Genomic DNA, 26,962 nt, shown 5'->3' on the forward strand with positions numbered 1-26,962 from the left:
GACCCAAACTACCACCGACCGATCGCCAACCTCCCCTTCATAGCCAAGATTATGGAGAAATTGGTGAACACCCGACTCTCAAACTACATTGAAGAAAACAACCTCCTATTCCCATCACAATACGGTTTCCGCAAAACACTAAGCACGGAGTCCCTCCTCATTTCCTTAACAGATCACCTCATCCTGGGCCTCGATAAAGGTCAAGCCTTCTTACTGATCTTACTGGACCTTTCTTCAGCCTTTGACACCGTCAATCATTCCCTACTCATTAACCAGTTAGCCTCCATAGGTATCTCAGGCACAGCACTATCTTGGTTCATATCATTTCTCAGCAATAGAGGATACAAGGTCAAGATACAGAACAAAGAATCCTCTCAACACTCGTCATCAGTAGGAGTCCCACAGGGGTCCTCCCTGTCTCCTACTTTATTTAACATTTACCTTATACCGTTATGCCAACTTCTCACCGACCTCAACCTCAAACACTTCCTTTACGCGGACGATATCCAGGTCCTGATACCCATTAAGGATTCCTTCGCAAAAACTCTGGCTTACTGGGATACATGCCATCAAAAAATTAAACTCCTCCTCACCAGCCTAAACCTGGTATTAAATTCCAGCAAAACTGAACTCCTGCTCATCGCCTCAGAAAACAGCACCATCACCTCTGCACAACAAGCCACGCCAACAATCACACAAGTGAGAGACCTAGGAGTCCTAATTGATAATCGCCTGAATTTCAAAGCCACTATTAACAAAACCACCAAAGACTGTTTCTACCAACTACAAGTGCTGAAAAGAATTAGACCTCTTTTCCATGCCCAAGATTTCAGAACCATTCTCCAAGCAATCATTTTTTCAAAATTAGACTATTGTAACACCATCCTACTTGGCCTTCCCGCTTCATACACCAAACCGCTTCAGATGGTGCAAAATGCAGCTGCACGAATTCTGACAAATACCAGGAGAAGGGACCACATAACCCCCATTCTAAAGAGCCTCCATTGGCTACCTATACACTTTAGAATAATATACAAGGCCATTCTTACCACATACAAAAACATCCACCAACTGGCTCCCATTGACCTACAGATCCCTCTCCGACTACACAATTCGTCAAGACCGACAAGAGATGCATACAAGGGATCGCTACAGGTACCACCGTCCAAATCTACCAGACACTGCACACTAAGAGACCGGGCTTTCTCTACAGCCATTCCACCGTTATGGAACTCCATCCCCTCAAATCTCAGGACAGAATCATGCATCTCAACCTTCAAAAAAAGACTAAAGACCTGGATATTCATACAAGCTTTCCCGGACGCCAATTGATCTAACACCTCCAAGCCACCCCTAATCTCCACCTACACCATGGCTAACCATATCTTCTATCGTTTACCTGTGTGAATTAATAACCTGTCCTTTCTCTTCCTTCTCAGCCAAGTTCTTATCACCCTGTTATATGTAACTGCCTTTTCAGCACCATTGTTATAGTTATGTTTACTATGCACCCCCTGTTTTATGTGAACCAGCATGATGTGACTGCTGTCTCGAATGCCGGTATATAAAAATCTGAAATAAATAAATAAATAATATATTAAAAAAAAATCTAGAGAGCTGCATTGAAGCCTTGACGACAGGCACTATTGCACATAAGTTTCAAACTTGTGCTAATTCAACCCCTTTTTGTGTCTGTTTTTTTGCTCTACAGCATCTGCTTCATCATCCCTTCTCCTGTTCCTTGTAGAAGAGGGGAGGGGAAACAGAAGGGAAAGGGCTGGATTAGGGAGTCCAGTACTTGTTCTCTGCTCTATCTGCTCCAGTCCCACCCTCTCTCTTCCTGGCAGGCTGCCTGTATGGGAGGAACCGAACATAATACCTCTTCTGCTCTACTTCTTAAGTTTGAAAAGAAATGGTGGAACTGCATTCCAGGCCATTCCCCCATAAAATAAGTCCTGTATGCATTTCTTGAGAAAGCAGTAATTGCTGGAAAAAGTAATCTCAGATGCTGTAAACTTTAGTCCTAAATTTTCCTGGAGGAAAAGTCCATAAACCATTATTACGGTGGAGTTGCAGAAATTTGCTATTTATCCCTGCGATAAGCAACATGGAATCTATTTACCCTTTGGGATCCTGTCAGGTACTTGTGACCTGGTTTGGCCATTGTTGAAACAGGATACTGGGCTTGATGGACCTTTGGTCTGACCCATTAAGGCAAGTCTTATGTTCTTATATATAAAGAATGTTTCTCTCTTTTCTTAGCAGTCAAATTTCTTTTACTGTGGTGCTCCAGTTCTGATTTCTGGCCTCCCATTTGCAACATTTTGAGGTAGAAAGACAATCATTTATGCTCTACTCTATACCAAGCTTTCATAAAGCACAGCAAACAGAATTTTGCTGTATCAGCATAAACTGTCTTTGACATTTCTAAACAAGCCATACTCTACTAGTAACCATATATATAGTCATACTAAGTTGTATTAAAAAAGCTATATCATTTTCCTTAAATAGTTTGTCTTTTCAAAAAAAGACAAAACCTTACATACAACTCAAATGTTTCCTATTGGGTAAGGTTTAACAAACCACAACCTGAGTGACTAGAAACCATCCGATATAATCCAAAAATAATGAAGTTCCCTACTAGTTCAAAGACTTTTTAAAACTCAGGAAAATGTCACTTTTTTATTTCTATGTTGATGTGCTGTATTAGGCTGTACATTTTTCATCTATTCATAGGATGTATAACTTTATATTCAGTGTTTACTTTATATGCGACTTTGAGTCTTTCTTGGACAGGTGGCTTATAAGTATCAGTAATTAATAAATAAAACTTAGCTAACATATGTAGAATTCACTATAGTGACAAAAATCCATGATCTATCTATATAAATAAAAATGTAAATGTTGGTTTGTTCAAAATATTAAATCTCCGAAAGTTCTTCACCGATTGCTTTGAAATTTTGACAACGTTGCATTCGAATATGCGCGTGTTTTTATATACCTATATTATATAGATGTCACACCTGTGACAGGTAAAACCATGCCTTTTTGGAAAAACAGCGCCATCTGTTGGACGTAAAAGCAACACACGCTATCTACAATATAAATGGGCTCTGACCCACGGCCTGCAAATGCACAGTAGAGAGCAGCTCTACCGCGTATGTGCGGACCATAGAGCTCTACGCTACATGCTGGGTGTCACAGAGGGGAGGAGGAAAGGGCAGATGAGTCGCCGCTCCGAGAAACGGCTTAGCCCATTCCTCCGCCGCTGGGGAAGGGGGGAGGGAGTAGGGACTGCCGGACAGTTACACACAGGAGGAGGAAAGGGTAGAAGAGTCGCCGAGCCAGTCCGTCCACCGCCGGGGAAGGGGGGGAGGGAGTTGGGACGGCCAGAACAGAGCAAATGCGCGTTGTGAAATTAAACATATTAGAAATGTGCGCTCTCTCTTTTCTTTCTTTTCCATTTAACCAGACTGAGCCACAGCAACGCGTGGCCAAGTACAGCTAGTAATAAATACAAATATAAGCTTTATAAATGCTACCCTATTATTTTATTTTAAAAATTTTTATATACTACTATTTGGATATAATCATCATAATGGTTTACAATATTTGTCAATATCTTATAAATCATAACAATACAAAATTCACAAACATTCTTACACTATATACAGTGTAACTGCCCAATGTTTAATCTGGAGCACTAATGGTAGATAACAAGTCAGAAGGTGATGTGAAAGCACTTGTGAACTGAAATATAAAATAAGATAAAATGTACACACCACAATTTATATTACATTGAAGCAACATGTATAGCACAAAATATTAATTTTAGACTGTGATATAAGAATAACCTACCAATGTTGTAAAACATAAGCATTCGAAATCACAAGTTTCTTCTTTGCTCTACAACTTCTGTTAATATTACATTTGTCAAAGTATTCAGAATCTAAGATAATAAATAATAAACTTAGTTTAACATCGGTCAAAGACCTTGGCAAACAACACTAATAGGAACCATATTCGAGTAAGTTACACAGGAAAGAAAGGTTTAATGGCTACAACCCATAAGCCTCTGAAATTCTAGATTCAGAAAGGTGTGACAAGCATTTGATAACTGTTTTCTGAATGGTGGCAAATAGATGTCCCAGGTGAAAAGGTTTTTTTTTTCTTTTGATTCAGCCACAAAACTCACGTGATGCGAAATTCAACTAAAAAAAAAAAAACCCGCCAAGTATAAAAACCGTACGGATATCACCCTTTCAAAAAAAGAAAAAAAAAAACCAAACAACAAATCACTTATAATCAGTATAATCAGTAATTATAATCACTTGCAATTACTGAGTCCGGAAGAACGTACTCATTTGAAAGCGGCATTGCAATAATTCAGAGACATCAGGCGAACGGCGACAAAACTTCTGGAAACATGATTTGCCTCATCTTGCAGGTAAGGACCGAAAACTTGATGCAATCAACTGCCAGCAAGAGCAGAGAGGAGGAGGAGGAGGAGGAGGCGGCGGGGGGAAGCTTCCTAAAGGATGAAGCCAGGAAAGCTCTTTGCGTATGATTAGGAGAGCGCACTTCCTGACAGCTTCCCGACCCGGACCCTATTGCCCAGAGCCAGGTGCACAGACAACGCCGCTCGCTCCCAGCCAAAGCATCCTCCAGCTGAACCTTCGGCCAAGCAAAAGCGCCGCGACGGCCGCAGGCCTCACCAGCAGTTACGGGGGGGGGGGGATTACATGGTGCATCTATTTGGTGAGGGGTAAAGTGCTAGGTCGGTACTTCTGACTGAATGAGGCGCTTCTGAAAATCGAAATCGCTAAGGTTGCCTGGACTTTGCGTTTTGTTTAATGATAATTGTTATTACCTGAAGTGCGGAGGCTCCTCGCACGCGCGCGCGCTCTCTGTGTCTGAGAATCCCTTACTCCCTCTTCCGCTACAGGCCCCGCCGGCCGGACCCGAAAGAGAGCAGGGGCACATGCAGGCACGTGATGTGCTCACGCGCCGGGAGAAGCCGAAGCGCAACCGAAACCAAGGGCGGACGTGCGCGCGCACATACGCATGCACCGGCACGCGCTCGTGGGCGAGTTCGCACTCGCGGAAGCTGAAAGCAAAGCGAAGGGCTTTTCCGCTGACCTGCGGCCCTAGGGGCGGGGCTGGCTGTTGACGTCTGGCACTCTCTCTCTCAGCACTGAGGAACTGCAAGGGGTGGGTCTGGAAGGTTGCCGCTGTGCCGTTCATTTTGCCTCGTAATTCTTTCTACAGCACTCTCCTCTTTTTTTTTTTTTTAATTTGTAAAATTTTTATTAAAACGAAAGACCAGGTTTAACAGACCATATGGAACAGCAACAGAGCACTCTCCTCTTTTAACTTGCTTCTGAAGCAAAGTGTTTATCAAGGCCGGATTTAAGCATAGGCAGCATAAGCACCCGCCGAGGGCACAAAATTCCGAAGGTGCCCGCAAACTGGGTTTCTCCCCGCGCCTCTTTAATTTCAAGAGGTGAAACTCCCCAGCCCACTCCTCGGCCTATAGGAGCCATAATTTTAAATCCAGTTCCAGTGTTTATACGCAGTATGATACCTTCTTCCGAAAAAAAACAAAAACCCACAAAGTTCTAGGTGTGTGGTATCACACAAGAGCAGACTGCAAGCAAGCGCAATAGTTTCTTTTAATTAGTCTTTTGAAAATGTACATATTCACGCCTTGTTCCGAGAACTCGGGTTTTTTGTGAAAAAAAAATGTTTTAAATGAGATAATGGCCAATACTGCATAATTTTTTTGGGCGGGGGTGGGGATTGTAGTCCTTTTCTCTTTCCTGCTCCTAAATCCATGGGTTTGGCAGCTGGTAACAAACAATACAGGCAGGAAGGGTCCAACAAACTTATTCTGAACACATAGTAAGACCTAGGCTAAGCCTGCATCTCCCAGTTGTGATTGTCAATATTCTGCAAAAGTTATGTACTTTGAATTTTCTAGGCTGAGCCTCTCCTTCAGTTCTGAGGATGCTGGCTCAGTTTGCATAGAACTCTGGTCCACTTATAGTGGTAAACAGGCACTGGCAAGTATGGATGGAAACCACTGGCCCCTCCTGGATATGGATGCTTCTAGTCCTCTTGCTTGTTAGCTCACCCCACCTCTTCACTCAGACGTTTCTCTTTACCTCTCCCCCCTCCCAACCACCATTTCCCTACACAATAAGGTAATTTTAAAAGGACTTACATATGTGTAACCCCATCCCTGGGTGCAGACTGCACTCCCATGGGGCTGTAAACTAATTTATAAGTTTTTTTTGAGCAGGAACCAGGGCAAGCTCTCCAACCTCCCTACCTAGGGTGTAGGTTCTTTCGACTGGGGGATGAAAGGAGTCTTCTCTGTTCCCAGTGGGGTGTGACTAACTTTCTCTCTGGAATTCCATGGGTTAGGGAAATTCTGATACTCCCTGTCTGTGCACTGTGTGCCAAAGGAATCAAAGAAGCCACTGTATTAGTCTCAGACTTGACTTCTTGTTTTAGCACATCATGTTCATTGAAAAGTACTTGAATCTCATGCTTATTTCTAATTTAGAAATATTTGCATGTCTCCATATGACTCATCTCCCCTCTAAAAAAGTATATATGATTTCTTTATCTTCCTGGTAGACCAGTCCTTACACAAGGGATTTCTCCTCCCCTCAGTTGATGGAGACAGAGGGCACACCTCTTTTATGACATCCTTAGCTATAGGGGAGGTGTGGCCTTAGGCAGTTGGGAGTAGCCTCTTGTCTCCTACAACTGCCGACATGTGAGGACTTCTCTTCAAAGTCCCAGAGCCAGGTGCAACCCTGGCCTGGTAGTCTCCTTTGGTCCTGGGACAACAATCTCTCATGAATGATTTTCCCAGTGGAAGCTTTCTCCCAGGTTTTCCTGGTAGAATCCCCCTGTGTGTGTGATCCTAGAACACTTAGGTGACTGTGGATAACCCAGGGAAAGGGTTACCTAGGCAAACCAAGAAGGGGATACTAAAAAAAAAAAAAAAGGGTCCTCAAAACCTCTCCTTTCTTTCCTGCCTTTCTTGGAGCCTTGCCTGCCCTGGTTGTGCAAGCAATGAAGGATATTGCTCAACTCAAAGGTTAGCAAAATTACAGCAGGCTCTAGGGGGGAGGTACAAAACTCTTGAGCTGACTCACTGTGTTTCTCTCCACCCCCTGGTATTGGTGCAAGATTGACATGCATACTGATGTTTACAAAGAAAAAAGGAAGGAACCATAGCACGCTGCAGTACTAACACCACAAGAAATGTGTACAGCACAGCTGCAGCAGCAGGCAGGTGCCACCTTGGGAATCACTAAATGCTGCTGTAGGGAGTGCATCTTGCTAGCCTACAAACCTCCTAAGTATCGTGCTCAGAGGCAAAAGGTGCACAGGATGTGGAACAAAGCAAGTCATCAGCATGGCAGGTTCCTTTTGCCCAATCTGTGAGGGTGGTCTTGACTGGGAGTCACAAGAAGACTTCCCTCCTCCTCCAGCTAGGAAATATCAATCCATACATGATTCAGTGCTGGAACTGGCTCAACCACCATTGGGGGAAGGAAGCTCATTGCCCCCAGTGGGGCAGGATCCCTTGCTCTCTCCCATGGATATGGGGGCAGAGGGAAGACCAAGACCCAAAACTCTCAGCATGGGAAGAAAAGCCCCAGTAGAATTGCAGCCTATCCCAGCAGGGTCCTGGCAGGAAATGTTTTGCCCAGAATTTGTAGCGATGATGCATGAAGCATTTTGTGCCATGCAAAAGCCAAGAAGCAGCTGCCCCCTTCCCGTCTCCTCCCTCCCCCCCCCCTCCCCCAATAACTGTAAAAGGTCCTTTACTCAAACATGTAGGGGAGGCTCCTGAGCTCCTTCATTTTCTTCTTACCCCTCCCCAAGAATCCAAGGAGGGCTTCTGGTCAGAGGGCACTTTAGAGTATGGGTCTCCTGGGGTTCCCAGAAGAAAGTTGAATGCGCCTACAATGATGAAGAATCAACAATAGTTAAGACTGTTCAGAAAATAGAATCCATTTTAAAACAGGCTTTTTTGACAAATTCCATTGCCTTACAGACATCTATTTGCGAAGGATATGTGGCATGAGCAGCCAGAGAACACTGAAACAGTGCAGCTGCAGTGGCCACTGTATTCCTGGCAGATGCTATGTATAAGAACATAAGAAATTGCCATGCTGGGCCAGATCAAGGATCCATCAAGCCCAGCATCCTGTTTCCAACAGAGGCCAAACCAGGCCACAAGAACCTGGCAATTATCCAAACACTAAGAAGATCCCATGCTACTGATGCAATTAATAGTAGTGGCTATTCCCTAAGTAAACTTGATTAATAGCCGTGAATGGACTTCTCCTCCAAGAACTTATCCAAACCTTTTTTGAACCCAGCTACACTAACTGCACTTCTGGCAACAAATTCCAGAGCTTTATTGTGCATTGAGTGAAAAAGAATTTTCTCTGATTAGTCTTAAATGTGCTACTTGCTAACTTCATGGAATGCCCCCTAGTCTTTCTATCATTCAAAAGTGTAAATAACCGAGTCACATCTACTCGTTCAAGACCTCTCATGATCTTAAAGACCTCTATTATATCCCCCCTCAGCCGTCTCTTCTCCAAGCTGAAAAGCCCTAACCTCTTCAGCCTTTCCTCATAGGGGAGCTGTTCCATCCCCTTTATCATTGGTTGTAACTTTGAGGGTACTCCACAACCTGGACTTACTATAGTACTTTTGTGGTTTCAGTTTAGCTGAATTAAATTCCGACACAGGCCCTAGTCAGTTCCAGCAGTGGAAGAATGATCAATTTGGAAGGAACTAGTTAAACACATTCAGATTGACTATGAACCTCATGTGACTTTAGTTTGCAATTATGGAGACCAAAAGTAGTACCCTACCACTCAGTTCTCACTGATAACACTTGCTAGGCAGGTCAGCCTTGAGATAGGGATACTTCCATTGCTCTCGTATCCTGTTGTCCTGGGACACAATTTCTCAGATTTTGAGCCTCTTTGAGTCCAGATTAATGCTGGATCAACCATTTCAATACTTGAAGAAGAGTCCTTTCAAGAGATCTCTCCTTAGGGAAGCTCAGAATTATTTGAAGAATACCATGACATCCAAACCCTGTTGGCAACAGTGCCATGAGAAGGCTAAGTATTCCATGTACCCAGAATCCACAGTAGATAGGCTTATTGAGATAAATGTGGAACCACAAGCATCCTGGGAACCCTTATTTGCTCACCCAGAATGGGTGGGGGAGAGTAACACTGGAAGAGTTTTTTGGGGATTTTTTTGTTAGTGATGAGGAAATAATCACATAAGCAAATACCAAAATAGAAGTTACATCACTTTTAAATCTGCATTATTGGGGGAGAAATATAAAGAAAAATACTTCCAAGGAAATAGGAAGAAAAAAATGAATATGCCCTCTTCAAAGCTTTATCAATTCTCTGTTATTTATGTATAAATTTATATGTCGCATATCAACATTTCTAAGCAATTTACAAAGGCTCATTCATAGATTAACACAAATACATCATAAATCAAAACTAAACAACCAAACAACAGAGCAAATAAAACATAATACCACTGTCTCACTGGCTTTTTGTTATTACTGAGAGAATTGAGACCTACTAAGAACTATCTGTTAAATATATATACTGAAAGCCTGCTCAAATGGTAGAGCATACACATCTCCTGGAGTACTCTTATTTTGTAAAAAGCCTTCAAGCTGTATGGATTAAAAAAAAAATAGGTAACTCCTTTTAGCTTGATAATACATCTGGAAGGAAACCTAAGTAAGCCCATACTCCGAAAGCCCATACTCTGTGCTTTTTCATCAAGAAAAGGTTTCTGCAAATTTGGCTTTCTCTAACTACATCAGCAATAGTGAAATCTTTTTACCATAGAACTGTACATCTGTAATACGATGGGTTAAAAAAATGCTCTCAGAACAAACCTTATGCTATCCTGTCACTTTTTAAGCTGGGGACTTGTTTTTTTAAGCAAAAAGCTGTATCAGCAGGGTTTACACAAGTGGTTGTGGGGGAGAGTAGCTTGTCTGTGCCTGGGACCTGATTCAAAGGATGAGGATGCCTGGCCAGCAGCCCTACAGAAAGGCTCCCAGACCCAGGTGCTGGCTCATCTACGCACGCACACTTGTTACAAAGCCCTATAAAAGTTCAGGGTCCTCCGGTGGGAACTTGGAGCCTCACCTGTGTAGTGACGAGTGACGCAGGATCTTTCCCATTGAAGCTGTGAGCTCCTGTTTTTCGGTCGCACCGGGGTTCCCCGACCTGATGAGTGGCAGGATGCTGATTAGCTGTGTGCTCCTGTTTTTCGGTCGCACTGGGGGTTCCCAGACCTGATGCTATTTTTCAGTCGCACTGGGGTTCCCTGACCTGATGAGTGGCAGGATGCTGATTTGGTATGTATTATAGTCACGGGAAATGAAGTATGTGTGCTGTAAATAAAGCTATATTTTCATTACTGTATATCTCATATCTTGTATCATAGTGTGTGTGTGTGTGTGTGTGTTTAGTAAGGTGCAGGTCTGCCTACCTCCCATTCGGGCATCTTGTTACAACATCTTTAATATGAAATACAAATCTTTAAAGTCCATTGCTTATCATTTTCCCTAGAAAATTCAACTAATAATGTAGCCCTTCTCTTAATTTCAAAAGAAAAGTCTTCTAAATAATCAGTTCAATCCATAGAATCAGAACTAATATTCCCTACATCTGAATTAGAGGAAGTAACTTTAGTCTCTGGTAAATAATAAACTTTGGAGACCAATGGAATAACCTCCTTGGGGACTTTCAGGAAATCCAGGTAGAATCTCCTGAGCATCTCCATAGGAGGACTCAATGGGCAGTTTGGAAAGTTAAAAAAAATCTCATATTAAACCTTTTAACAAAGTTGCCTAAATTTTCAATTTTCCTACTCGGTGATTGTTGATCTTTAATTAGAGAGACACTAGTATTGTGCAATTCAGAACATTTCCCTTTAATGATAGACAGCTGTTCACCCTGATCTTTTATATGTTGAGAATTAACATTGACCTGGACATTAAGATTATCTAAATTTTCCAACATAGAGTCTATCTTTGATGAAAGATCTCTCCAGGCTTGCTATCACTGACAACAAGCCATCCATAGTTATCACATCAGGTTTTTCAGCAGTAAAGATGACACACTGGAGTAAATGAAACCACATCTAATACAGCAGGAGATCTCCCATCAGAGAGTGAAAAGGGTAAAACTATTACAAACCTCTCCATACTAACCCCGGATCCCAACTCAATAATATCTCTAGGCTGCGGTGGTATAGGACTATTGCGGTTGAGAGAGACCGAGTCCTTATAAAGAATAGGGCCAACCACCCCTAATTCTGGCAAACCCGATGGTGACTAATAACAAAAATTAACATCCTCTGAGTAGTAGGAGGGATAGCAGAGTACTCAGATGGGAATATCCTAATGTTACCTTTCCTCTTCTTACCCATTGAACAACAGATGACGTGAATATTTGGAGAAGGCTCAAATCCTGCTCAAGGATTGGAGCATGTCACATTTAAATTCCTCCAGGCCCCACAAGATGATGACAGAGAGGCAGGAGTCAGCAGTCACAGCCTAGGTCTCACAGGCAGGTAGCTGGAACAAGCCCTTCTTGCATGCTGTCCCCAGGGGCGTCTGCTGCATGCCACATTTAAACTCCTTCAGGCCCCACACAGTGACATTTAGAGAGGTGGGAGTCAGCAGTCACAGCCTAAGTCTCACAGGCAGATAGCTGGTACAAGCTCTTCTTGCATGCTGTGCCCACCCTGAAAGAGTTTGATGGGCTTAATTGGAAGATGGTTTCTCCTAGGACAAACAGAATGGTAGTCCTCACGTGGGTGACATCATCTGATGGAGCCCAGCACGGAAAACTTTTGTCAAAGTTTCTAGAAGCTTTGACCAGCACACCAAGCATGCCCAGCATTCAGCTATCCCCATGTCCATGCAAGGTCCCCCTTCAGTCTCTTCTTTTCCACGGTGCAGTTGCCTCGCAGTCATGGAGCTCTCCATTTTTCTTGTTTTTTCTCAATTAAATTTGGGTTCCTGTGTATCTTTTCGTCGGGCACCCCTTCGCTGTTGGTGCATCCTCAATGTGGTAGGGTTTTTTCCTATTGGTTTTTCCAAGTTTGCGGTCGATTCCTGACTCTTGCCCCACACGCTGGGTATTTTCATGGCACTGACCGGTTTTCGTCAGTGCCCGCGGACCATGTCTATCACAGATTCGCATGAGGCTTGCATCCTCTGCCTGGGGGCCTCGCATGATGTCCATGGATGCCGTCTGAGTGATCAGATGACCCCCAAAGGGCATCGGGCACGCCTTGATAAGATGGAGAAACTTTTCGGGGCCCCAAAGTCTGCTCCATCTACTCTTGCATCTGTTCCATCGACGCCGAGAGGTCACAGGGGGCCCTCTGGCTGTTCCTCTAGCCTCTCACTGATCTCCTGGACATCGGGATCTTTTGCTTTCTCAGCACTGGGGAAAGACCGGGCTGAGCACGGAAAGAGGTTCCACGGGCATCACCACCGGTTGTTGCTGACGCACAACTCCGGTTCTGGAGCGGTACCGGTGGCCGCTGGGCTGCCATCAAAGCAACACCGGCCATCAGAGGCCCCATCCTCCGATGCCCCCAGTAGTCTTAGGCAACCCCATAGACACCGGTGCTGGGCACCGTGCCTCCTCAGAGACCCGAGGAAGAGCCAGTGACACCTTGTCCCCCTCCATCAGTCCTGGCCACTCTGGACTTTCAGGAGGAGTTGGACCGCAGGGTGCAGTCCGCGGTGCTTAAGGCTCTCCAGAGCATTGAGCTGCCGGTGCCACCAGCCCCTATACTGGTTCCCGAGCCTCCACCCTCTATGCTAGCAACCCTGCTGGAGTGTCTGGACGTCCTCCTGGGTGCCCTGCAGATTCAGCCAATGCCCGAGGAACCTTCGGTTACCCAGCAGCCACCAATACCCCCCACCGGGTCTGATGAGGAGAAAGATACAGCCGGTACCGTGTTTCCCAGACCACAGTTCCCCAAGCCCATGCCAGGTCCTTTCAGCCTACCACAGCCTCCGGGCCCATCGATGCCTGCAGTGCCCTCGAAGCCGCCAAAGCCATTGGAGCCCAGGGTTGATACCCTCACGGACCTCGCCCATGTCATACTTGTCCTTGTGAGGAAGAAGGGCCTTATGACCCTTGGGGTAATGACTGCATGGACTTGTCCTGTGGGACCCCCTCTGTCCACCAGAGGAACGGCACCCATCGCCCCCCAACGACATGTCCTTTGTGGGGTTTCTCAGGGCCATGGCTGAAGCCATTACCTTTCAGCTACTTACGGAGGAGGATGCGTGACACAAGATGCTGGAAGAGCTCCACTTCATCGACGCTCCTAAGGAGATCATGGCAGTTCCTATCCATGATATTTTTAAGGTCCTCCTCTGCATGTGGGAGCACCGCATTTCCATTTCCCCTGTCAATAGGAAGGCCAACACCACTTACTTGATGCAGCAGGCCGTGTGGTTTGAAAAGCGGCATCTCCCCCACCAGTCAGTGCTCATGGAGTCCGCCTTGAAAAAGGTCTGGCGCTCCCATACCCATGCCTTTGCCCCTCTGGGTCCTGAGCACAGGGAGCTCGATGCCCTGGGCAAGAAAGTCTTCCAAGGCATTATACTGTTGACCCGCATCACAGCCTACCAGCTTTATATGACCTAATATAACCACAATCTCTGGAAAAAGGTCCAGGACTTTGCTGAAGGCCTGTCTCAACAGCAGCAAGAGGCCCTCTCAGCCATTACCCTGCTGGGTCTTGAAGCGGGAAAGCATGAAATGAGTTCCACTTACAATGTTTTCAAGACAGCAGCCCAATTAGCAGCAGTGGGCATCAGCGCCTGGAGAATGGCATGGCTCCAGGCCTCTGACCTCCAGCCAGAGGTCCAGTATATACTAGCCGACCTCCCCTGCAAGGTGAAAACCTCTTTGGGGATAAGGTCCGGGATACGGTAGCGCAATTGAAGGACCATCGAGATACCCTTCAACAGCTGTCCGCTTGTGCCTCTGAAGGCCCATCCTCGGCCAGGAAATCCTCCAGGCCAGGTTCCCAGAAGCCCTTTTACCAGCAGAGGAAATATTATCCCCCAGCCTCCCGGACTCGTACACCACACACCAGTTCCAGGGGCCGTTCTCACCAACAGCGAGCGCCCAGATCCCAATCAGCCCCCCAGCAAGCCCCAGCCATGGGCTTTTGACTGGTGGTAAGGGAGTGAAGGTCACTCTTTCTGTCGGTTTTCGTCTCTCTCTTGCTCTTGGGTCAATCCTAGCTGAATATTTCAGGGGATCTCTTTTATGTTATCTGCCCAACTCCTCCTCTTCTCTTCATGTTCCTCTTCTTCACGCGGGCTGCCATCAAAAAATGATTATGGAATATAAAAGTTGCATATGCATGTTACAGTAGAGAAGCTTGATTTTTTTAACATTGGATTTTTGTTAATCATATATTAGAGGAATAGAAGGGTTTTTTTTAATCATCTGTCAGATTGTACTTCAACATGGGAAGATATTTCTTGTGCTTTGCCTCATTGGGAACAACACTATATTTTTACAGGGCAGTCCCAAAGTCCTGTTGGATTGAATAATGAAATAGAATGGAATTCATTTTTATTATAGAACCTTCATATAGAGAGACATTTGTTGGTTGTGTGCTGGCCACTATCTTTATATTTGTTAAATTCTCACATTTTTCAAAGATAATCAACAAGTAGTTGTTATGATCCTGTCCGCGGACCCCATCCCGCGGACAGGCCCTCTACTTACCACCACTGTCACCACTCCCGGGACCTCCCTCCATGCGGCCTTGGAGCTGCCGCCGACGTCTCTTCATCTTTGTGGTCCTACCGCTCCGGGCTGCTGCCACGGCCCGACACCACCATCGGGCTGATGAAGGCTGCTGACTCCACTCTTCGCGGATGGGAGCCACGCTTCTGACTCCGCCTCCAGCGGGGAGGACCCACTGGGATTCCCTTCAGCGGCACAGAGCCGCCGCCATCTTCCCCTCCTCTTTGGGGCTAGATTCTGTCCCCAGTGTGGCTCCTCTTCGCGGCAGGAAGCCGCCTCCGGCCTGCCCTCTCTCTCCTTGCGGCAGGATGCCGCTGCAGGCCTCAGCTCTTCCTTTCCATCTTCCGGGGGTTCCTCTAGGCACGGGTGCGCACCTCTTCCTCTCTTTTAAAGGGCCAGCAGCAGGAAGTACTCCTTGATCCCACCAGATGACGTCCTCAGAGCACTTCCTGGACTAGCCCTATATAAAGGCCCTGCTTCAGTTCCTCAGGACCTTCGAATGGAGTTATTCCAGGAGTTCTTCCAGAGTTCCAACTCATTCCTGGAGTTCCACCAGATTCCAGAGTTCCATCGTGTTACATCTAGCTGCTCCTGACCAGATGACTTCATGTTCCATGTTCTTCTTGTTCTCGATGTCTCCATCTGATGTTCCGGGTCTCGTCCCTCATCGGACCTTCTTTGTGGTATGTTCCAGTCTTCGGCTTTCCTTTCCTGAAGCCCTAGAGTTTATCGTCTGTGTCTACATGTTCCAGATGTCCAGACGTCCACTCATCCAGATGTCCAGATGTGCTCTCATCCTGATGTCCAGATGTCCACTCGTCTAAATGTCCATTCATTCATATGTCTAGATGTCCTGATATCCTTGCATCCAAAAGTACCATTCTTTTGTGTACCGATGTCCTTCGTTCCTTTCCCAATCCTGAAGAATCCGCAAGCAACCTTGCCATCCACCGGACTTCGACTCCAGCCGTCCTTCGTGGGAGTAGATCCATCTCATTCGGTGTCTGTCTTCGGGTGACTGGAGTCCCCTTCTGGCTGGGCCTCTCTCAAGCGCTGTCCGGATCCTTTCTCCGTCCTGTGCATGTTCCACTCTCTGCATGGTCCGCAACTTGCCTCACAGGTTGTGTAGGGCGAGCAGCGGGTCAGGGTGGTCCGTGACCAGTCCACATTGGGCTGTGTAGGGTGCCCTGAGGGACAGTGCCTTCCAAGATCCAAAGAGTCTCGCTTCTTCCACGTTCCAAGAGTCTCATCTCTTCCAAGTTCCAAAGAGTCTCATCTTGTCCAAGTCTCCAGAGTCTCATCTCGCCCAAGTTCCAGGAGTTTTCGTCTCCTCTATGTAATCTGACTCTTTCATGCTTCCTAGAATCCAGAGTCTTCTTTTCCAGTTCCTTGTCTCTTCGTTTCCAGCCCTCTGCCTCTGTCTGACCTCACTGCTGCATGTTGGCTCAGCGGGGGCTGACCCTACCTCGTCCCAGCTCCTGTGTACTTGCTCCGCCCATGCCTGTACTTGCTCACCTCCCTCAGGGCATGTTTTGGGGCTCCTCCCTGAGTCGCTCTGTGGGCCAGGGGCTTACTCACTCTCAGGAGCAGGTGATCGCGCCTCCGCGTCCTTCCTCAGGGCGCGCTGGGCGCGTTTGCAACAGTAGTGGGTATTTAAATCAGTATTCAGCCTTTATTGGTTGGGACCTATCACATAAGTTTGATTGGTCTTTTCTTAAATATGATGCTCAGTTGATATGTGCACCTCTAATTGGAACGGTCAGTAATTGTGCTTGTGCCAAAACTTAGTAAATAAATTATTATAGTTGTGATATGAGTTCACTTTTATGTGTTATATGGTTACTTAGTTATTGGGTGTCTTTTAGTGCATAGTTTGAATGGAGGTTTGAAGTTACGATCAGAATAACATTCAAGTATGTTTGACTTGGGTGACTGTTTAAGGAATAGTAATGATGGTGAAATGTAGGGGCTGTTAATAGTGGTTTGGAAATCATTAAAACTTTATTTTTGTTGTTTTTAGAAATATAATGAAGCAAGTCTTATAACGTGTGTGGTAAGTGCAATGGGCATTTTATTTACATGTGGAGGTGATAAGATAAGTTATTACATTGTGCTTTGTAGTAAGTTGCTGTTCTAAATATTCCCCTGACAAAGTCTTTCTATAGCGAAATAAGGGCTCCTTTGTCAGGAGCTGTTTACAATAATACCAGGGAGAAAAGCACATTTATATTTAAATTATTTATAGTCACATGATAAGATATTTTGATTAAGGCGTCAATTTATTTTATATGAAGACTAAACTGATGAGTCGGTGTACATACTTCAATAAAGTCATAAGTGATTTTTTTTCTATATAATGTATATATGTGATTTAAGTTTACATTTATGAAGTGGGTAGTGATAATTATTCCTGTGAGTGTTTTTTATGGAACACAAAACAAAAAGCCCACAATAGCTGTCAAATTCAAAAATAACTCAAAAGCAAGACAGTCAAAGTGGCAGGTGTTAGCGGCGATAACATAAATTAATCAGTTCAAATTGGGTGTCAGCAAACCGGGGAAGTGTTCTACCTCTTGCACAAAGGCAGAGAAAGCATGGACCTCTTAATCATTCATCCACTTTGCAAAAGAACACCAAGTCCTTTTTTTAGAATATTTTGATAATGCAAATAAAATTAGTCATTGGTAAATATAGGCAATTCAGTTTGCTCAAAATACATTGCACAGTGAGAAATCAATTCCACAAATCTCCAACTTAATAAAGTTCATGGACCAAAAACCTTAACAGCAGGTGTTGTTTCAGGAAAATCCCTGCCTCAGGGGTACTTATGTCACTAGAAGAATGCTCTACATTGGGCCCTCCACCCTTGCCACCAGTTCAAAAGATCAGGCTTCAGGTACTAACATCAGATCTGATTAAAACATCAAGCTGTCAAAAGACAAACTGATATTTGTATTTTGTGTGCCCACCTCAACACATTGCAAACTACAATGTTGTCATTTTTTATGCAAATAAAATTAGTCATAAGGTAAATATAGGCATTTCAGTTTGCTCAAAATACATGGCACAATGAGAAATCAGTCCCCACAAATCTCCAACTTAAAGTTCATGAACCGAAAACCCCCAAGGCATCATGCCTGGATTTGTCAATAGGCATGCTAGGCCTGTGCATAGAGCAACAAAAACCTGGGGGTCAGATGGCTGATAGAAGATTTGCAGCCTTCCAGCTGTGCTAAATTTACTCAGCAGAGAACAGGTCTCTGCTTCCTACTCCAGTTCCTCCCCTCCCAGGCAGTGTTCAGGGAACAGAAAAGGAGGGGGAGTTGGCCTGCAGCAGACAGAGCAAAGAGGGATCATCTTCAGGAGATTAGAAGGGGCTGAGTAGAAATAATTGGAGGGTGGGAAGAAAGGCTGGGGGATGAAAAGAGAATCACCTAGGGAGTGTATGTCTCTGTGTGAGAGAGAGAGGAACAAGGATAGGGAGAGTGTTCGTGTGTGTGTGTGAGAGAAGGGTTTGGTGACAAGTGTATGTCATATTGGGTAGAATATTAGAAAGGGGATGTAAGAGAGAGCAGGATCGGAGCATGGTAAAGACACCTCCCTCCTCTCTTCCAACCCACTGCAATTCAAATCCTTCCTCCCTTGATCTTGGATTCTATGCTCCAAATACTGGAATCTCCCTTCCTACCTCTCCTTTCTCCCCACTCCCCAACCCTTCATATTTCTTCCTCCTCTTCCTCAATCCAAGAACCTGCCTCTTTCTTTCTTTTCTCCTCCAATCCCAGTTTCCTAATCTTCCATATCTCCCATCCTCATCGTATTTCCTTTTTACACTCCTCTTCCCATTCCTGATCCTCCTTTACTCTCCCAGAGGTCTCCTCCCTGTATTGATACTTGCAATTACTTTTCTTCACCAATAAAAATAAAATAAATTATTCTAACTCACTATACTAATATATATATATACTGTAAAACTAATTTATTTTTATAATGTAATATAAAAGATGGAAATGTTTTAATTTTTGCCTTAGAATCTACTTTGAGCTGTCACAGAAAACTAGGGGATTGTATCTTAGATCTTCTGTTCCCTGTTGGTCAACCTCAGGGGGAGAGGAGAGTGACAGGGGACGATAGCACCAACTGTGCCTAGGGGTGCCAAAATCCTAAATCCATCTTTGGACAGCAGCTGCTGATTCAGAAAAATCTCTGCCTGTGGGGGTTCTTACCTCAATAGAAGAATGCCCTGCATTGGGTTGTCCAACCTCAACATCAATTCAAAAGATCTTCTTACAACATCCTGGAAGCTGTCATTTAAATCTCTTCAAAGGCTTCAGGTACTGATATCAGATCCAGCAAAACATCAAGCTGTCAAAAGACAAACTCAGATTTAGTATTTTGTGTGTCTACCTCTTCACATTGCAAACTATGTAGTTGTCAATCAGTAGAGAATATAGAGTTGTGCCAAATCATCAAGCAAGTGTGGTCCTAAAGTGAAGTTAATAATTGCTGTGCATTATGTACAATACATTTTAAATGATTCAATGTTCTCTTGAAGAATTTCCCCCAGCTAATCTACTGAATTTATAGATGTTTTAGCAGCAATGTAAGTTGCAATTCTTAATGCCCGGCATTTCTGGTCATTAGATATGGCACTTGATTGGATAGCAGCAACATCAAAAGACATTATCAATCCTGCAGAAGGCATAAAATTTGCTTGATGCTTGTTTGTCACTGCATGCATTTTTAAATTGTGATGATACTCACAGATTTCCACTGAACAATATTTACAACAGGCCTTTGTCTCATCAGTTGGAACAGGGCAATCCATTTACTTAGCTCTGGATTTGCCTCCCACTCTTTTCTATACTGCTTTCCATATTGCAACCATTTATCCATTTTCTGGTTCCCAAATCTGAAATAAAAAATTGTGTGAATATCTCAACGTTTAATTTTTTTCCCCAAAAATGATTGTATGTAGCTAAACAGCAAAAATATTCAATCTCAGTTCTGCAAGCCACACAGTAAGATACTGAGGATAGCATGATCATGTAGCAAGCCAGACTTGGGCAAAAGGAGAGAGCGGAAAGTGGGGTGGGTTTTTTGTTTATCGGCTCAGGTGCAGCCGATAAACAAAACCGCGATCGGGCCCGATTGAAAAAAACCCACATGTGAATCGGAACCGGAATCCGAACCGATTCCGGTTCCGATTCACATCTCTACCAGTTTGTAATCCACGAAAGACATCGCCTGCTATCCCATTACATTTTCATTTTCTTAGAAGCCTCTCATGAGGGACTTTGTCAAACACCTTCTGAAAATCCAAATTCACTACATCTACCGGTTCACTACATCTACCTTTATCCATATGTTTATTAATCCCTTCCAAAAAATGAAGCCGATTTGTGAGGCAATACTTCCCTTGGGTAAATCCATGTCTTTCCCCCTTCTTATGATGCTCAACATCTTCTTTCTCCCCCAATGCTCTTTCTTCCCCCTCTATCTCACAGTGCTACCCTCGCTGTTCCCACTCCCCAAGGAGCCTAATCCTCAGTCATCACCAGGTAAAAAAAAGTCTCTTTCCCTAGTCTTGCCTCATACCTCCTGTGATGGTCTTCAAGTCTCTCTGGCTGAGAGCCAGCAGGGTGAAATGGGGATTTCAGCAGCTTCCAGTTTGAGGTCAAAATAGTAGGAAGAGTTCAGCAGTGAAAGCAGATTCAGATGGATGGGGAGACAAACTGGTCTGTACAGACTGGCTGCTCTGTTTTCTTACAAGCAGTACCACAGGCAGCAAGCAGATTCAGATCACTTTATTGGAATGACAATTTTTCATATATTGCCAAGGTAATATACAAAATAATGAAACTGGAAGAGGATGAAAAGAAAGAAATAAAGTAACAAAATAATAACAGTAAAGTAAAATTGCAAGGCACAGAAATTACAACAAGGACAATTCTCAAGTTCTAGACAGGGAAAATATGATGGAAATCAATGGGGTGTCAACTCTACATCTGAATAACAGAATCCTCCTTATCCTGAATAACACCGCCAAGATGGCTTTTATGCTTCCAAAAAATGTAGGTTAAAAAATTGAGCATTAAATATCAGGCTTTAGGAGTTAAAATTGTATCCAAAAAAAGCCCCCAAATCCACACAAGACAAGATAGCTTGAATAGGAGCTGTGGGTTGGGACAAAGCACCCTCCCTTTCTTTCCTGGAGTGGGTTATATTTATGGTGCTGCTTGCAAGAAAATTTAAAGGTCATACATGCAAAAGAGCAACTTGAAAAAAAAAAAACTACTTGGGAGTCAAGATGGAAGGATGAGGATGCCACGAACGTCAGCTGCTCTTCCACATTTCTCAGAATTTCTTTGTTACCTGCAATAATGCTTCCAAAAAGGAAAGGGAGGGTTAGAGTGTTTCCCTCTGAAACCTCAATCCCACCCGGGCAGCATTTCAAATCAGAGTTCATGTCTCTTGTTGTGTTAGGGGCTGTGGAGATCCCCATTAGTGATTCCAGTGGAGGAGCAGCGTCTTTGCCCAGGAAAAAGGTGTCGCTCAGCCCCTTGAATGGTTGTCTACTGCTGGTTCTTTAGAGCTCACCTGCCATGAAGACGTCAGGGCCAGATGATGATGCTATTGCTTGCCTGCTGGGGTGTCTATGTCAGAGGGAGTCTTCGAGGGAGAAGGTTCTGAAACTGTGATATCCGCTGCAGGCGAGAGCTCTGATTTAGCTTTCTCCAGCTCTGTTCCGGATGTGGGAGCCTTGGTTGGTGAGTGCTTTTGAATCACCCACCCCTGTAACACTGACGCTGTCCCTTGATATGACGGAACTGATTGCCATTTGGCCTTTCGTCCTGCCAAAGAAACCAGCAATAGTAAATTTGGATGCCATCTGGGACTTGATGGCCAATTTTGCCACTTCTTTTGCTGCTTGTTTCTCTAAAGTGGACACTATTTCCTCTAGAATGGAGTCACTTTCTTGGAATACATTTAGACACTACCAAAACCATCTGGGAGAGATTAAGGCTCGTAAGGAAGATGTTACATGCTTGTGGTCAGTTAATGCTGACATGGTTAAAGAATGGGAGTCTCTGTCAAGAAGGGCAGAATTCATCAAAAATAACTTGACATTTGAATTTAAAACTCTTAAATTTTCCTTGTTTAGTAGGCGAACATCTTGGGGTAATTCTGAGGAAATATTTGATTGATATATCTTGCAGGTTCTCACATAAGGTTCCTGTATTTAATACGTTTTTTTCTGCCTTCTCGCCTTGCTAATAGACAGAAAAGGGGTTCTCAACCCTCTATATATTTTGCTAATCTATCAGCTATGTTGCAAAGTTCTGTTCAAGAAGTTAGTGAAAGGGCAACTTTAATGGTCTCCTTTATTTATGAGCAGGACCTTTTGTTATGTACGGGTAGATTTTAAAAGGGCCGTGCGCATGCCCATCTCATAAAATACTCTTCACGCCTGCATGTCTGCAGCTTTATACACATATCTTATGTGCGCCACTTTGCTACAGCTCCTTGTTAGGCGCAGGAGTCTGGTGAAAATCGGGGGTGGGAGGGAGAGGGAGAGAGGCAAATTAAAGGCTAAGCGTGTCAGTGCTGGCTCCACACCTGGACCGTCCATGCCCTGTCCCTTTTCCGGGTGTGTGTACATCAATGTGTGTGCACCCTTCCCGGCTATTTAAAATTTGCATAGCTCCCATGCAGCCCACTTACATGCGTATGTGGCTGTTTTTGTGCACGCATGGCTTTTAAAATCTACCTCAGACTATGTTGTTACTTCAAAAAGATGGTCATATTATTAGAGGTTTCCCTGATTTGGCAAGGAATACCCAGGAGAGAAGGAAAAGATTCTTGGCCCTACTCCAGGAAGTGACTGCTCTTGGAGCCTGCTTCCTCCTGCGGTATCCTTGCAAATGCGTGGTAAAATATAGGGCAGATTGCTTTATTTTTTTCTTCCCGAACAACTCTGTTTTTTAGATTCATGGCAGTTTATTGGGCCTTATATGAACCAGCTGGAACAAGTACAGACCTGATATTTTAACAGCAGCAGGGAAACTCATGTTAATTGCTGTTTATAGTTGATTATTTCTTTTTCTCCTCTTATCTCCCCCCCCCCCCCACTTCTTATATTTTGTGCCCTTAAGAAGTGTTATCCTTTTTTTTATATGTTACTTTGTTTCATTTATACTTATTGTACACCTTTGTTTCTTTGTGCAAAGTGAATCTCTATTATTTTGAAAAATTTCAATAAATATAAAGAAAAAAACAAAACTAATTGTTAAGATAAATTGCTTTATAAGCATGGTGCAGCATGCAGAAACATATGGATGCAGATTCTATGAGCTCTCACCTATGTGACCGGATGCATTTTCTTCTGATTGCAGACTGCGGTCAAGCCAGTTCTGCACGCACTTCTCTGAGGCAGAGCAATAGTTGCTTTCTGCTGTTGTATTATTTCTGTCACCTATGATTGGCTGCTGCCCAACGAGTCATTATTTTGCGACTGCTATCAGAAGGTGCATGCTGAAGTGACTTCCTGTTGCAACCGTCCCTTCCCGACAGCTTCACTCCAACTACCTTTCTTTCTTTGCACCTTCTCTCGCTATGGATGGACGTCTGGCTGCCACGGTGTCTGCCTGCCTTCCTCTCTGGCATCCCCGGACAGGCTTGGGCGCTGCCTCCCGCCATGCTCTGCTGGTACCTTAGGGCGCGCGTGCCGCGCGGACCTCACTCTTATTTCCTACTTGGCGCGAACCTCAGGGGCGTCCCCCTGTGATGTCGTCACGCTGCCCGGATATTTAAAGCCTACGATGTTTGCTAGCCTTTGAGTTAGCAAGGGGTATCTTACGGATGGGATTCGATCTCCGTACCCAGCTACTCTGCCTCTCCAATCTTCCATTGGACTCTTAATGCTAACGGGGTACCCGCTCCTCGGGGGCCTCACTTGCTTTTCAGGTCGCTATCAGGAAACCGGTACTCATTCCTCGAGGGCCCATGTTCCCTGACTCGCTGCCTGCTCCTACCTTCTCTTCTGCCTGGAAGGATTCGCTATCTTCAACACCAGTGAGTACTACCATCTTCACCTCAGAGCTGTTCCCTGGAACCAGGTACTCGCTCCTCGAGGGCCTGCCTCCATTCCAGCCCTAGTGCCGTCTCCTACGTGGAACCGCTGTGTGAGTTCATTACCTTCAAGGCTCTCAGGGATCAGGTACTCGCTTCTCGAGGGCCTGCTCTCCCTATCCTGGGGTTCTCCATACTGGGGCATTGTGCATATTCCACTGTACTCTTTGGGGCGGATTTTCAAAGGCGCGCGAATAGCCTACTTTTGTTTGCGCTCCAGGCGCAAACAAAAGTACGCTGGATTTTAGTAGATACGCGCGGAGCCGTGCGTATCCACTAAAATCCTGGATCGGCGCGCGCAAGGCTATGAATTTTGTATAGCCGGCGCGCGCCGAGCCGCGCAGCCTACCCCATTCCCTCCAAGGCCGCTCCGAAATCGGAGCGGCCTTGGAGGGAACGGGAGCGGCCTCGGAGGGAACTTTCCTTTGCCCTCCCCTCACCTTCCCCTCCCTTCCCCTACCTAACCCACCCGCCCGGCCCTGTCTAAACCCCCCCCTTACCTTTGTCGGGGGATTTACGCCTCCCAGAGGGAGGCGTAAATCCCCGCGCGCCAGCGGGCCTCCTGCGCGCCGGGCCGCGACCTGGGGGCGGGTACGGAGGGCGCGGCCACGCCCCCGGGCTGTAGCCACGCCCCGTACCCGCTCCCAAAACGCTGCCGACACGCCCCCGAAACGCCGCGATGACCGGGCCCGCCCCCCGACACGCCCCCCTCCGAGAACCCCGGGACTTACGCAAGTCCCGGGGCTCTGCGCGCGCCGGGAGGCCTATGTAAAATAGGCTTCCCGGCGCGCAGGGCCCTGCTCGCGTAAATCTGCCCGGTTTTGGGCGGATTTACGCGAGCAGGGCTCTGAAAATCCGCCCCTTTATTCTCAGTTCTTTCCACTACAGCACTGCTACCGGAGGAGTCGCTGTTCCAGCGCCTGAGGGACACTAGCCCAGCCGAGCTACTCTACTGCTCACTACTGCCACCTCTGGTGGCTTCATCACATTGTCTAATAAAAGATCAATCTCTGTGTTTGTGTGTCCTAAGCTGAGCCTGACCTGTGGCCCCTCACGGGACTTCCCCCCATGGGCATGGTCAGCTGCCACAGTGTCCAAGGGTCCACCCAAACCTCACTAATTATAACACTTCCTCAGACAAAGAAAATTGCACAGGTTGCTATAGTAACTCAGGTATCCAGTTGCCCAACCCACAGAAAATTGTTTTTCCCACACAACGGATCTAGCCCTAGTGGGCTTGAAATAGCCAAATCTGGCCACAGTGTTCCTTTTACCCTTTGTTTCTTTTTCTTTCTTCTTCCTTATTTGGAGGGGGGTGATTTAAACCTTGCTGTCTTGTGACTTCCTCCCTAAGCTGAGCTGCACAGCTCTGCTTGAGGGAAGGGAGCTCTTTGTTTACACTAGAGCTTCCCAAACTTGTCCTGGACCCACAAACATTTTATTTTTGAGTATATCAACAATGTATTTGCATGAGACAAATGAACATATATTAGCTTTCCAAAGTATGGAAATTTATCTCATGCATATTCCATTGTGGATATCCTGAAACCGAATTGGTTATGAGGTTCCCAAGACAGATGTCCTAGGACATGAGTTATCATACTCTCTTAAAGTCCCTAACAGTAAGAATTATCTTTTGTCCTAGGACTCTCATCAATAGCTTTTAAAAAAATGTGTTGGTTCTATCTGTTTGTTTCTAGTTTTATATAGTTGTCCACATTGGAAAATCCCATCACTGGAGAACAAGAAATGTGAGCATTACTGTACCTACCAGTTTCTCTTCAATTTTGTTTTTCCTGCCAATAATGCCTCCAAAGCACAAGGGAAAGGTGCGGATTTTCCCCTCTGAACCGGTGCACCTTCCTGGACAGCAATATTTATTTATTTTATTTATTTATTTATGTGTTTTTATATACCGTGGCACGTTCGGAACATCACCTCGGTTTACATGTAACAATAATGCAGCAACAGGCTTTACAAATAACACATAGGTGGGATAATATAGAAACAGGGTTTGTACAGTAAACAAATATTGTAACAGGGAGAGACTAACCAGGGGAATTATGTACATTAACGGGGTGGGAGAGTGGCAAGATGAAAGAGGGGGAGGAAGGGGTGGAGGGGGGAGGAGAGGGAGAAAGGTGAAGCTGGAGAATAATTACCTTGTTTATGTCAGAGTCCGGTGATTGTAGGGGACATGTCCTCCATTGCGGATGTAGGTGGTGGAGCACCAGATTGATTAGGAGACAAGGTTCCCTCAGCCCATGTGATTGATCTCCACCTCTAAGACCTGGACATGATCCATTGGTTTGGCCCACTGCAGTGTAGGAGGATGATGTCTTCAGTGCGACAGAGGCAGAGGGGGCCCATAATGTCTTGGCATCTGTGCAATTACCAGCATCGTCGGAGATGTTTGATACTCCTGGGAATGTTTTTTCTCCAGCTTCAGAGTTGGTGACTTCAGCAGTAAGAGTTGTTAGAGGAGGATCTGGTGGGCTGCCTTTCCTTGTGGCTGTTGTGGTAAGCTCTGAGCCCTCCTATGAGTTGTCTTTTTCCATCCCTGCTTAGGCTGTGGTGACCCTGAAATCTATTTGGGAGCTGGTGTCAAGTTTCGGGAATTCCCTTAAACTTTGTGGGAAAAAATTGACCATACATCAGGCCAGTTGGAACCTCTCATGCTTCAGCATCAGGGTCTTTTGGAAGACTCATAGTACCAGACTATGTGGAAAAGAAAGTTAATAATATACAAAAGCTGAATGTAACAATGATAAAGGAACAGGAGTCTCTATCTCAGAGAACGGAATTTCTGGAAAATCAAGCCAGACATCTAAACCTGAGATTTCTTAATTTTCCAAAAGTTATGGGAGAATTACCTCTTTCCACTTTAAGGAAATATTTTTCTGACATTTTGCAAATGTCCTCAAATGATTTTCCTGCAATTAATAAGT

At 45.1% G+C, this 26,962-nt stretch overlaps 1 protein-coding gene and 1 long non-coding RNA gene across 11 annotated transcripts in view; one reads left to right on the top strand and one right to left on the bottom strand.

Moving 5' to 3' along the window:
• TBC1D5 (TBC1 domain family member 5) overlaps positions 1–5,101 on the bottom strand; it is a 1,653,915-nt gene extending 1,648,814 nt beyond the window's left edge. For all 10 annotated transcript variants that reach the window (XM_029589267.1, XM_029589269.1, XM_029589266.1 and 7 more), the window contains exon 1: positions 4,871–5,101. The gene's annotated coding sequence lies outside the window, so the exon portion shown is untranslated. The remainder of the gene's footprint in view (positions 1–4,870) is intronic.
• On the top strand, positions 4,324–21,715 carry LOC115084410. Its single transcript, XR_003854551.1, has 3 exons — positions 4,324–4,447; positions 16,903–16,935; positions 21,476–21,715. It is a non-coding gene; the product is annotated as an uncharacterized LOC115084410 (long non-coding RNA).
• Positions 21,716–26,962: the final 5,247 nt, after the last annotated feature.

Source organism: Rhinatrema bivittatum, chromosome 2 (genome assembly GCF_901001135.1).
Source record: "Rhinatrema bivittatum chromosome 2, aRhiBiv1.1, whole genome shotgun sequence".
Taxonomy (NCBI): Eukaryota; Metazoa; Chordata; class Amphibia; order Gymnophiona; family Rhinatrematidae; genus Rhinatrema; species Rhinatrema bivittatum.